General features: G+C 41.5%; 1 long non-coding RNA gene across 1 annotated transcript; it reads left to right on the top strand.

The window, feature by feature from the left end:
* The first annotated feature begins 7,587 nt into the window (after positions 1–7,587).
* LOC124182447 lies at positions 7,588–10,402 on the top strand. Its single transcript, XR_006870763.1, has 2 exons — positions 7,588–7,854; positions 10,269–10,402. It is a non-coding gene; the product is annotated as an uncharacterized LOC124182447 (long non-coding RNA).
* The last annotated feature ends 1,749 nt before the right edge of the window (positions 10,403–12,151 follow it).

Below are 12,151 nucleotides of genomic sequence, written 5' to 3'. Positions count from 1 at the left end.
TTTTTTAAATAAGGAACAATCGCAGGCTTCAGCCTTGAACTACAACTGCCAGAGCGTTTCGCATAGCCACCTGCACGCGCGGAATTATTTTTAGTTTTTAAATGAAGCTGTATTAAAGCACCGAAACCGAGGCCACAAAGACCGTACATGTATACGCATATACTTTCTTTATCTTCGTAACGAAAAAAAAAAAATCATCCGTAGATTTTCAGGATAACCATATAATTTCAACATCTCACCATAATAATCGTTTGTGAAACGGTAAATACGAGCTGAACGAACAATACAATACGTACTAGATATACAAAACACATAACTTTCCCAGTAATGGTCGCTGTATAACAACAATTTTATAATCCTATCCAGGCAAAGTAAAACCAGAGGGTATAATGATAGTAATAAAAGCTAATGCAGACGGTTAAACCTGATGGAGGAGATATGACGTGGCGGGCGGGGGGGAACGGAACATAACAATGAGCACATCCGTGTTATACCGGAGTCAATGGTATAACGTGGTATACGTATATCACTGCAGTAACATAATCGACCTCGTTGCTACCGTTGTAAAGAAAATAAAAGAAGAAACGAAGGAACGAGGCTTGAGTGAGATTAGTAGATCCAGAATTCCGCACGGTTGTTCAGAATCAGAGCCTCGCGAGTAACCGCAAACGTTGTAAATAGGTACATGCACCGTCACATTTATAATTTGATACTATCTCTGTTGGTATATAGGCGCGTGTGACCAAGCGTGTGTGTGTGTGTGTGTGTGAGTACGTAGGTATGTACAGTACAAGTATGCACATGCCGGTCACCTTGGTGTGAATAGAGAGACGGATTTCTTCAAACAACCACATCCGGTATGTAGAAAATAAATAGCTGATGCTGGTGTGGTATACCGCATATGCCGCGTTATAAACGCCGGAGAAGAAAATATGAAAGGAATACCTATCTGTACGTGTACCTTTTCATGGGTATTTTGATCAGTTGAACCCATCAGTTGTGGGTAGTGAGTGATCCGAGTGTATGACGAACATATCGAAATATCACAGTCATCGAATACGGGAAAAAAATATTGCATAATCGTTGTTGTGATTATTTCTAAGAGTTTCACCGCTTCGCGATGAAGAAAACATCATGGATCTTATTACACGTGGATGCATTTATGCTTCAACAGCTGATTATGAGAGCTGAAATCAGAACGTAAATCGTGATTGATGAGAACGTCCGAACCCATGCCATGATCGTATCAAACTTATTCGGAGCACCCTGGTACAGCCGAACTAATTATCTCACAGGAAACACAAATATATACGTGAAAGTGATGCGGTTAAAATTTTTCTCTTTTTTCTCTATCAGGGGCGCACGGGTGACTTAAAAATTCGATATGTTTCAGCCTCGTTCGAAATTAAAATTTCAGATGTAACTCGATTGTTAGAGATGAAAATATAACGAGTTTCATAGAAAATTGAAGGTCCACGAGATTGTGGCGTTCGCAAAAAAGTAAGGATTAAGAAAAGTAAGAAAAAAAATATATACACCGCAGATAAGATTATCGGACCGATTCAACCAAACCACATGTACCAGCTGAACTACACAATAATATCGGGTGTATTGCACTCGGGTTCCTGAACAATTAGAAACAGGTGTCAATCGTATCTTGGGTACTCACGCACCGGCCACAACAGGGTCAGATAAGAACTGTATCGGCGAGAAGTGAACGGTATAATCAATGACGAGTAATCCGACAAAAAATAAATAAATAAATTTATCGAGTAAAAAAAAAAAAAGGAAGATACGGTTCACTGTAGTGTTTACGCGATTGCTTATCCACGCTTCATTTTTCTGCAAGCTAACCCGCAACGCGATGTTTGCTGAATGCAATTTGAATTGCCACGGTAAAAAAATGGCTGCTGTGAAAAACTGATAATATATCCGTTAGACTGCGTAAAAAAAAAAAGAAATTTTTTCAATCTCCCACTTGGTGATATCGTAGTTTTTAACGTAACATTGAACCTCGTGCAAGGAAATCGCGTGCGATTCTTTTAAGCGGTACCGCATCTGGAATATGTATGCGCCATTTAATTAACTCGTAAGAAATCCAATTCTGAAAAATTAGCCATCAAAATTTTTAATAATTTTATTTTTCCGATAGACAAGCACATCGAGTTCGGTTAAATTGAATAAATTTAATCTATTTCAGGTATTTGATAGATATTATTCGACGTTTGACTGTAACCCAGTCGAGGAAGCTGGTCGTTTATCCTTGGTAAGCATTTTTCGAATAGGTGAAAAACCACGTTTTACGCAATCTTGAATACCTCGAAGATCGTGCGAGTAAAAATTTTCTAGGATGCGCTGACTCGAAGAAAATATATAAATTGTCAAACGCTACCATATGAGCGTGGAAGTCGCGTTGGATGTTCGGCATTGTTGTTAATGTATCGGAGTTTGTTTTTCGAAATTCAACAGATTACAGGCAAACGAAACTACATTTTGACCGTGTAACATTGCGAAATGCAGCTTCGGTTTCATATCTGCTGGCGTTGAGAGGCGAGTTCCACAAAAAACTATAACTCCTCGTTTTTGTCAGGTAATTGTCACGACCGCAATGCTCGAATTTGATTCTCGCAAATCAGCGCTTTACAGTATAACGAGTCGTCACTTCTGAGTCTCGCACGTATATACCTCGAATAAACTCCTCGGGAACCGAATCAACTGTGTGACCGGAAGTTGGTTAGCACACATACACGCGTATCGTGCAGTACAGCTGGTTTGCATACGTAATCTACGCTCGCATCGTTAAGCGCTAATTTGCGAATGCTGCACGAACTATTAAATACTACACATTATAGGCTTGCATATCTCCTCGGGTGTTATGAAATCTCGGTATAAAACTATAAACGCGAATATAATTGTGATGGAAAAATTATATCACTCTATACTTCCTCGATTAAAAATACAGCCAACTTGGTAGGAAAAGTTCGCCTGTTAAGTAACGATCGTGGTAAACCAATTTTGGCCAGCTGCTCGTTGCGGGTATCCATTTTCTATAAAAATAATTTCTTTTCAAACGGATGGTTTCTGCTTTTTATTGACGATAATTTTTTCCGCTTTTATTTTTCGATTCGAGCCGAACCGTTTACTAATTTTGAATTAAAAATCAGGAATTATGTACATCGGAAATAACTATAATGTATTCGAGTGGCATAAATAACATTGGACTGCGATTAATCGTAAGATTATACTTTTTGAAAGTAGAGGACGACAGCTAGCAAACGGCAAAATGTATAATGGCACCAAGGCACTTGGGCAGGATAATGAGGATACATATATTTATACAAAATTTACATACTATTTATACCGATACATACAAGATGTGCACGAACGTTCAAGATTCGCTTACTTATCGCGCGTTTATTACACAGCGATTCTAATCGTTGAAACATGCCGATCTCGCGGACACCTGCGCGATCGATCGATCGATCGATCTCCACACGGTCAATAATTACGTAACAGGTATAGTAAGTTACAAGGTTCGCCTTCGGCATAGCGGAAGATTTTCTTCGACGATATACTAAAACGCGAACCGTATCAAATTAGAACCTAATTCGTTTCGCATTCCGAGGATTTTATTCCCGAAAAATATCTCTAGTATATCGTAACACGAATTTCGTTTGAGCGTATCATGGATATTTTCTGAGAGCTCTTGGTCCATTTGAAGGCGACCCGACGAAGCCTTCACGAATGTAAAAGCACGTGGAGTGTCGGGCCGCTCCTCTCTTGACAAGTCAAATATATATGAGCATTAGTATAAAACCCTCTCGACCAACCAATACGTATGGATATAGGTATGAGTATATGCAGTATGCATACAACGCATGTAGGTATATACGTACTTATATGGGTACACATAAGGCATGTAATATATTCGTACACGTATGTACGTATACGTATACACACAGGTCATAAGTCCCATGCATAATCTCTCACACAGCTTATACGCAGCTATATACCCATGCGTAAGATGTTATACAGAGACGAGAAGGAGGAAAATAATAAAAAGAGTAAGAAGAAGAAGTAGAAGATGAAGAAGAAGAGTCGAGTTAGCCCGGACGGCACGAGGGAATGCTAAACTAGACAAGATTTATTATATCCTCCAGTACACGGTACGGCGTGGGTGTGATTTGTATTATAAATATACGTACACATGCCCGCTGCGTCCGTGAGTTATATCGCGCATGTATGTGTACGTATGTACCTATCGTCGTGATTGCCCGGTATATTCCGCGCTCTACGACTGGCGGACTGGCCCAAAGGCCGTAACGAAGTTAGGTAGGCCAAGGTGACGGCGTTATCACCCGTCCGGCGAAATGTCGCTATGTTTGTACATAACGCAATACCTATCTATTAAAATAGTTTCGTAGATATAGATGATGCGACTACGTGTAGCTAGGGTTACGCCTGATTGTCGGCTGCATAACATCGATAGATAAATGTATTGTCGATTTATAGGCGGGAAACAGTCCCGACAGCAAGAACGCGCTTATCTTATTGTTAATCAGAAATAAATACTGTACTTAGGAGCAGCTGCTTTGTGGTTTGGAATTATTTTCGAAGATTCTTCTTTTTCTTGAAAGAAAATTGGATTCGGCGAATTCAATTCATCGTACTACAATTAGCATAGTTGTAATATGATATTGATGATTCGAAATTGAGAACACGTGGATGGGCAGATGATGTTTCGAATTGATTGGAACGTACCTATATTCGACGGAGAATTGAAATCGTTGTTTTTTTTCCTCTTCCAACTTCTTCTTCTGCTTCAACTCGTCCAAGATCGGTAACAAGCCAGGAATCCTAATTAAAAGGGACCGCAATACTACACGTAGTCTGCGGGAACATCGAAATCTGATATCACCGCATCGGAACGAGTTAGGTTGGGTTAGGGTTGTGTGTAGTTAACCATACATTCTCCGGCGAATGTAGAGGATTTGAAACGCGTTGTCAACCGCGGAGTGGATGCCGAACGTATACCTATAAACGAGAGACGCGAGAGAAGATAAGGGGTAACAAATGGGCCCTTAAAGTCGTTCGGCGAGCCTAGTCTTCGCCTTTTTCATTACTCATTTCTCTTTGAGACCAAACTATACCATGAGCTTTTTTAACAGCGAAACGATCCGTGTCGCCTGATCCAGGCAACCCGAGTTACGGATGATGTTCAGGTTCAGCATCGAATCCCGCCACGGCCATCCGAAATGATGTCAAAACAAGTACCGCATATCCAAGGTAGTCGAAACAAATAATATTTGACCTTTGGTATGACCGTGACGGCATACGATGTCCAACATGAACATGAGTTGTTACTTCGGTTGTCTGAATCAGGCGCACGGATCCTTTCGCTGTCAGAAAAACTCATGGTATATATAAGTACATTATAATAGTACACTAAAATGCACAAATGCGTTAACTATCCGGCTAACTTGTTTTCAGTCCGAAACAAAAAGCGAGTTCGATTCTATACGAATTATGTGGCAATGACTGGCTATGCAGCTGACGTTAGAAACTGGGATGCACTTGGGATATAATTCGCATAGAATCGATAGTCGCATTTTGTTTCGTACCAAAGACAAGTTAGCCGGAAGATTAATACATTTATGGATTCCGCTGCACAGTACTGAGTTTGATTACGTAAAAATTTTATAAAAATGATCCGTAGACGCATATCTTAAATAATAAATAGTCAATGATTGTCACAAAGTTCGTATAGAATGAAACTCGAATGCTGTTTCGGACCGAAAACAAGTTAGCCGTAAGGTTAGGGGCATTAGCGAATGTTGCTGTACAATATTGCAGCATATTCTTCGTCCCGAGTTGTTCCCGTTAACAGTAACAACAACGAAACGTAGTAACAATCTACGAAATGTGACGTCCGTCACCGCCATTGCTGCTGCTGCTGCTGCTGCTGTCGCTGCTGCTGCACACTCTATTACCATAATCATCACCGCGTCACGATGATAGTCATTGTTGTTGCATTCGTGGTAGTTGTTGTTGTCGCCGTATGGGCGACGCGGAGGGCGCGCCGCGGGGGAGAAGAGGTCACGGAGGGTATAAGAGGTCGCTCTGTGTAGGTGCGCTCCCGGGCCCCGAGTCGGCGCAGCGCGGAGCGACGCAACGCAACGCAACGCAACGAAAACGCAGCGCAACGCAAGGCGCGACGGGACGCGGCGCGGAGCGAGAGGCGTCGAGAGGCGGCGAGCGCAGGTGTGCGCCCGCCAGTCTGTCGCCAGTCCCCCCTCCCCTTGCCCTCGGCCCCCGCAAGTGCCTTGGACTGGGTCTGACCGCCCCCCGCGCCGCTCGGCAACAGGTAGTACGCACGTACCTATGCGTACTTGCGCATAATCTTTAACACCTCGCACGCCTGTGACGTATACGTATACACGCGTAACGCGCCCTGCGCTGCTACGTGTGGGTCGTACTTAGGCCTACGTATGCGCGTTACGACTTTTAACCGCGTATCTGCGTGTAACCGTGTGCGTATTGGCTCGCTGCCTTATTACATGGATGTAAGGAAACTGCGAGACCCGCGACGCGAAATACGATGCCATCCGATGCAATAACCACGCTTTTTCATTATGTACTGCACACGTGACTTGACTCCCGTCTCTCTGCGTTATTTTGCGTACATTTATTTTGTGCCTTGGAATGCGCGCGGATTTATCGACGCACTTATTGTCATTTTTGAATTTAGATACTGTCAGTTATATGAAAAACAAATTTTAGAGACGCTGTTTTCTATTCTTATGCATTGCCTTATTTTTCTTTGTTCTCTGAACATTTCGGATTTTTCAACTACGAGATTTTTTTAAGAAGAAACCCGTGGTACGGTAGGCAATTACAGTCACGTTGTAATTACATATTACTGAAAATTCTGTGCCCATGATTGTTGCACAGCTATTCCTATAAGTTTCGGGGAATTCGTTCGACCTTCGCTATAAATTGCCAGACTGCGAAGTTGAAATTGCATCTCTCAAAATCTAATTCTACATACATCGGTATCTTGTAACTATATATATTTATCATCAGTCTCCTGCAATGTTAATGTCAACTAACTAAAATTTGATCCATAAAGACGGGAGTGGAAAATTTTTGTCTTTCGCATGAAAATCTACGCGTACCACAATATGCGTCACCGCAGGATAAGATATACGACATCATAACAACATGACCAGAACCGCAGGCTTCCACCGAAAAAATACAGCTACATCTAATTTTAAATATTCTACGTAGATTCGTTGACAGAGTAAATTCATATACGCCAATAGTATAATAACCACTCCGACGCATGCGTACCGACCGAAACTAAACTACGCGCATCTGCATCGCGAAGTAATACTACTGTGCGGTGAGAAAGATGAATGATATTTTCACGACGTATGTGAATTAAAAATCTGACCCCGCGTGCCTTTTTAACGGATGTGCACAGCTGCGAGCGAGCTGGTGGGACACCTCGGGCATCGATTATAACGCGCCTGTATACATTAGGTAAATCAATTTCGTTTAAGCGCCACTAGTTCGAAATGAGTCAGAGCCCGAAGTCCACGGTACGCCGGTTTCTTCTGGCTACCTACAAGACGAAGCCGCCGCCGCTTTGGACTGTATGGGAAAAGAATTCATCTCCTACCAGAGTTACAACACTGGTCAATACGAGTAGCCGTAATCAGACAGACAGCTCTCGGCGACCAACGCGATCGCCAACTCGAATGTCGCGTGTGTTGCCCAGTAACCGATATGCGGCATGCCCATGTAGGCAGTCCGTTTTCTTCTTTGATCGTGTCCTCGTCCAACGCTGAATCGGTAGGTATAATTAAAACGGACACGGGTTTTCCAATTTTATCTTTCTTTTTTTCCCTTCCTTCCTTACATTTCGTCGCTGTATTTATAGGCAATGTTTCTATTCGTTTTTTCCATGCAATAGAATCAGTTGCGTTACGTACTGTCCTGTATAGTACACATACGTTATGTACGCACAAGTAATGCGAAACTATGCGAATGCAGATATCGTCGATGTCAGGTTTCGATAAGTTGATTAAATTAATCGGTGACCGAGACCGCAGGGTATGTAGATTTGGTTGAGAAAACAAAAATTTAATTTTTTTATCGTCGCGGCAGTATGTGAAAATGAATTCGTTACTCGAGTTTCGTGCCTATGCATATCTTAAGAATTTGAAACAGTCCGGTACTGCGAGAGATTAAATCTGGCGGGAAGTCGTTAAAAATACGTATAAAGAGTGCCTACTTGTCATTCGTTCTTTTTCCCATATTTTTTGTTCCTTCTTTCATTAATTAATTAAATGCGAAGTAGTTTTGACTTTTGGGGCGATGAATTTTAAAGATTATTCAAACGCGTATCGTTAGTGAGAAATTGCAAAGAGTCGACGCGACTCGTTTAATGCGCTTATGTATTTATAGTCATACGGTTAAGTTTCCGTTTAGATATAACCTAAACCATTTCCCGACGAATTAAAACTGTCCCTGTGCAAATACTTGCAGTTTTACTGTCTGTAATATAAAAACGTGCCTGAATTAATCTGCGATATGTCTTATATACACAATATAACATAATTTTCATTATACGCAGGTGTCAAATACACGGTATCTTCGTACATCCAACGATCATTCTCAAGTGGGCTGTGCTTAAATACAATTAAGATCGAAATCAGACGAATTATTGTAGATATATCGCTTGTACCGCGATATCTACGAGTGGACCACCACCTGCAGGGGAATACCTCGTATAAACCTAAAAGATAATGAGTACTCGCGCACCTACAGTTACACGTTAAAGATAAAAGCGGGTGCGCATTTCGCCAAAATAATGGACTCAAATGTACCGTCGGCTAACGTGTATACCAGACCGGTCCAAAAAAATCGACTGTTGTTTTTTTTTTTTTTTCAAAGTCACACGCTTAACAATTGTAGGAAAAGGAAGCAAGACACCTGTAAAAATTTGAACCGTTAATGTTGACACTTGGTGATTCCTGAACGCCATTTTTTATTTTCCATTTGATTAACACACGAAAATAATCAAAGTTTCATTCTAAATTTTGTAGCTCAGAATTAAACGCTCTACAAAAAAGGTCCCTTGTAATTTTTTGATAACTCAACACTTTCGTGCAAACATGTGTATAATGTAGACGCGTATAGTTAAGGTTTTCAAAATCACTTGTCAGCTGGATCAGCGGATGTCATCGTACTGTAAACACCCGTACACATGCCCGCAAGTATACATACCTTTATTCATGTATGTGCTTGCGTTATATACACGATCAGCTGACACCTGTGTGGCACAGATTCTCGCGCAGGTGTTTCAACTTTTAAGCCCCTTTCGTTAATTGTAAATGGCAAAGCACTCGAGCGGATAAACTCGACCTACCTAAACACCTGCTGTCCGCCTAATAATAATAACAACACGACTAATTATACAATGGCGATATAAACACAAACCGAGGTGTATAATACATGGTATATACCTACACCTCGTTCAACACGGTATAAAATAATTTCTCTCAAAAGTGAAAATATTCACTATAAAACGAACAATAATGTCAGATTATTTCTTTTACTATCGCAAAGATAAAATTCGACGTATATATTGTGTAACGAGAAGGCAAACTCGGTCTTTTCAGGACGGACGTAAGTTTGCAATACGAGTCGTATGTGATCCGAAGACGAATATAGCGCATAAATACGCGAGATGAAAAGACCGTTGCCTCCTTGTCGCTCACGATTCTTTACATAACAAGAGTACATTGCGCGTTTTTTCACGAAGTACGAAATTGAGGTTAGAGTCGCGTAATGTTAGATTTATTCGCGACGGCGCATGCGCATTAACTCCCAGGAGTTAAAAGTGGTCTTTTCTATACTCCGCGCATGCGCATTAGCAGACTCACTCTATCGTCACAGAAACGAGTGTACTTTCCGAACGGTAAACGAGCGTAGAAAGACGTATAGAACATGCTCGCGTTATATAAACAAATATTAATTATAATAATACGTCGTGATACAGATTATTGCTTTTCGCACGACGTACAATACGCCGTTTAGGTATAATGATAACAATATTGACGAAAATAATAATAATAACAATATCAAGACGCAAATTCGCCGCAGGTGGTGCGTTTTTCGGAATCCCTAGCCGGAAGATCGATCCCTTGAATTTTTCTTGTACGAAAAATTTTTCCCTCACCTCTCACCGTGGGTTATTATAGGCGGGTACGGATCGTCGGCAGCGCTTCTTACACCTGCAGCAACGACCCTCGGAGGCCCCCCGGCCGGTTAATGGCAGTTCGGGATTTAGCGGGGCGCCGAGACGCCGACAGACGTCCCCCTGCCCCCCGCATACCAACACACGTGCACACCGTATATACACGATTCACGCATAACTTAACCTGTGCACGAGCCGAACGAACCGAGAAGCTTACCTAATATGTTGCAGAAACTTATAGGCGTAGACACCGTGTGTAACTATGTATGTACCTACATGTATAATGACCAGCTGCAGGAAAGAAAGGCTGATCGTGATTTGAACGGATATGTCGTTATGAGGCAAAAAATAATACTGTTTTTGTCAATTAATATACTTGTTACTCCCTGATTATTATAGTATGCGTGTAAAGTAGAATATGTACATTTAATCTCGATTGCAACGATAAATTCTGACCCTGTGTATACTCCTATCGATAAAAATGAACGAATTTTCCCACATACGATCATACAGTTATTTGGAAAACAGGATTAAATCTTTTTCCGTATAAATAAACCTCCACGCATTGCGCGTGCACCTCGGTACAACGCGAAGCAGAATTGTATTATATTATACATACAAGTATACTATAGGTAGGTACGAAAAAGCTTTCGGACGATCTGACGTGATAAAATCGTTGCGTGGGCGGTTCGATTTATGGGACGGTAAAAGTTGGTCATACCGTCGCGGTGTCTGCGGTGCATGCAGCATCGGTGTGTCGAGAGAGAGGACGAGGATACGAGTACAGCACCAGGTATGTATGGGTAGGATACCCATACACCTGGATACGTATGGGTGGTAAGAAATGACACGGCGCAGTCTCTTCCAGAAAGAGGCTCCCACGATGCTAGTGGCCCTCCGGTGCCTCTGGAGCCGTACCGTCGTCTCGGAGGAAGGAAAGGCTGCGGGTTGTTGTTTGCGAGTAGAATGGTACCAACGATCACGACGGCGTCGAACAACCACCGAACCCGAACAACTGGATTACGACTACGCGTGTTCAGGCCGTACTATGGATTCTTCGTCGAAGTTGAAGGGTGCCGAACTTCGCTTTACGCACCTTGGTTTGATTTGATTCTGCATTTTTCGATACGTTTGAAATTTTAAGAGATATTGTATTCGCACGTTTTACAGAATCGTATCGATTATCGTTTATGTTTACCTGCAAGCGGATGTAAAATTTTGTGTTCCATGGACGTACGAAACGATCGTTTTGGCGCCAATGTGAGGCGGGAGGGATTCCGAATTCGAAAAGTTTCCAAAGTGCCGGGTTTAAAATTTTTTTGTCGTTAAACATAGAGGATAGAAGTCAAACCTTGACGAAACATCACAGTTCCGAATGGTTCGAAAGGGAAAATTCCGAAACGGTATAACTCCGACAGGTCAAAGTTTCGAAAGTGCGAAAAAGTGAAAATTTTAAGGTCTGAAACCTTGAAACTCTGAATGGTGGAATATTTTCAGTTGTACGAATTTCTGGTTTGGTAAAATTTTACCACGTTGATCTTTCTTTGTTTTGGATTTTTGATATTGTTACGTTCGGAATTCTGGTTATGCTGATTTTTGATTTTGCTGATTTTTTATACCTATTCACTTTCGGAATTTTACTCCGTCCAAACTGTCTTTCTCGAAATTTTGCTCTATCGTAACTTGAATTTTCGGAATATTGCAATTTGGAACTTTGTGTCGTTGAGTTTCCAACCATTCGAAGCTTTGTTGTTTCGTAAAAGTTTGATTTTTTTATTTCAAGTTTCGACACTAAATAATTCGGAGTTAGGTGCTGCCGGAATTTTTCATATTCAGAACTTCAACCCCACCTCTTCAATGTTTCCGGGATGCCGGAAGATTTAATTT

The sequence above is a fragment of the Neodiprion fabricii genome, chromosome 5 (assembly GCF_021155785.1).
Source record: "Neodiprion fabricii isolate iyNeoFabr1 chromosome 5, iyNeoFabr1.1, whole genome shotgun sequence".
Classification (NCBI taxonomy): Eukaryota; Metazoa; Arthropoda; class Insecta; order Hymenoptera; family Diprionidae; genus Neodiprion; species Neodiprion fabricii.
The sequence above is the reverse complement of the archived record's forward strand: the minus strand, read 5'-3'. Positions and strand labels throughout refer to the sequence as shown.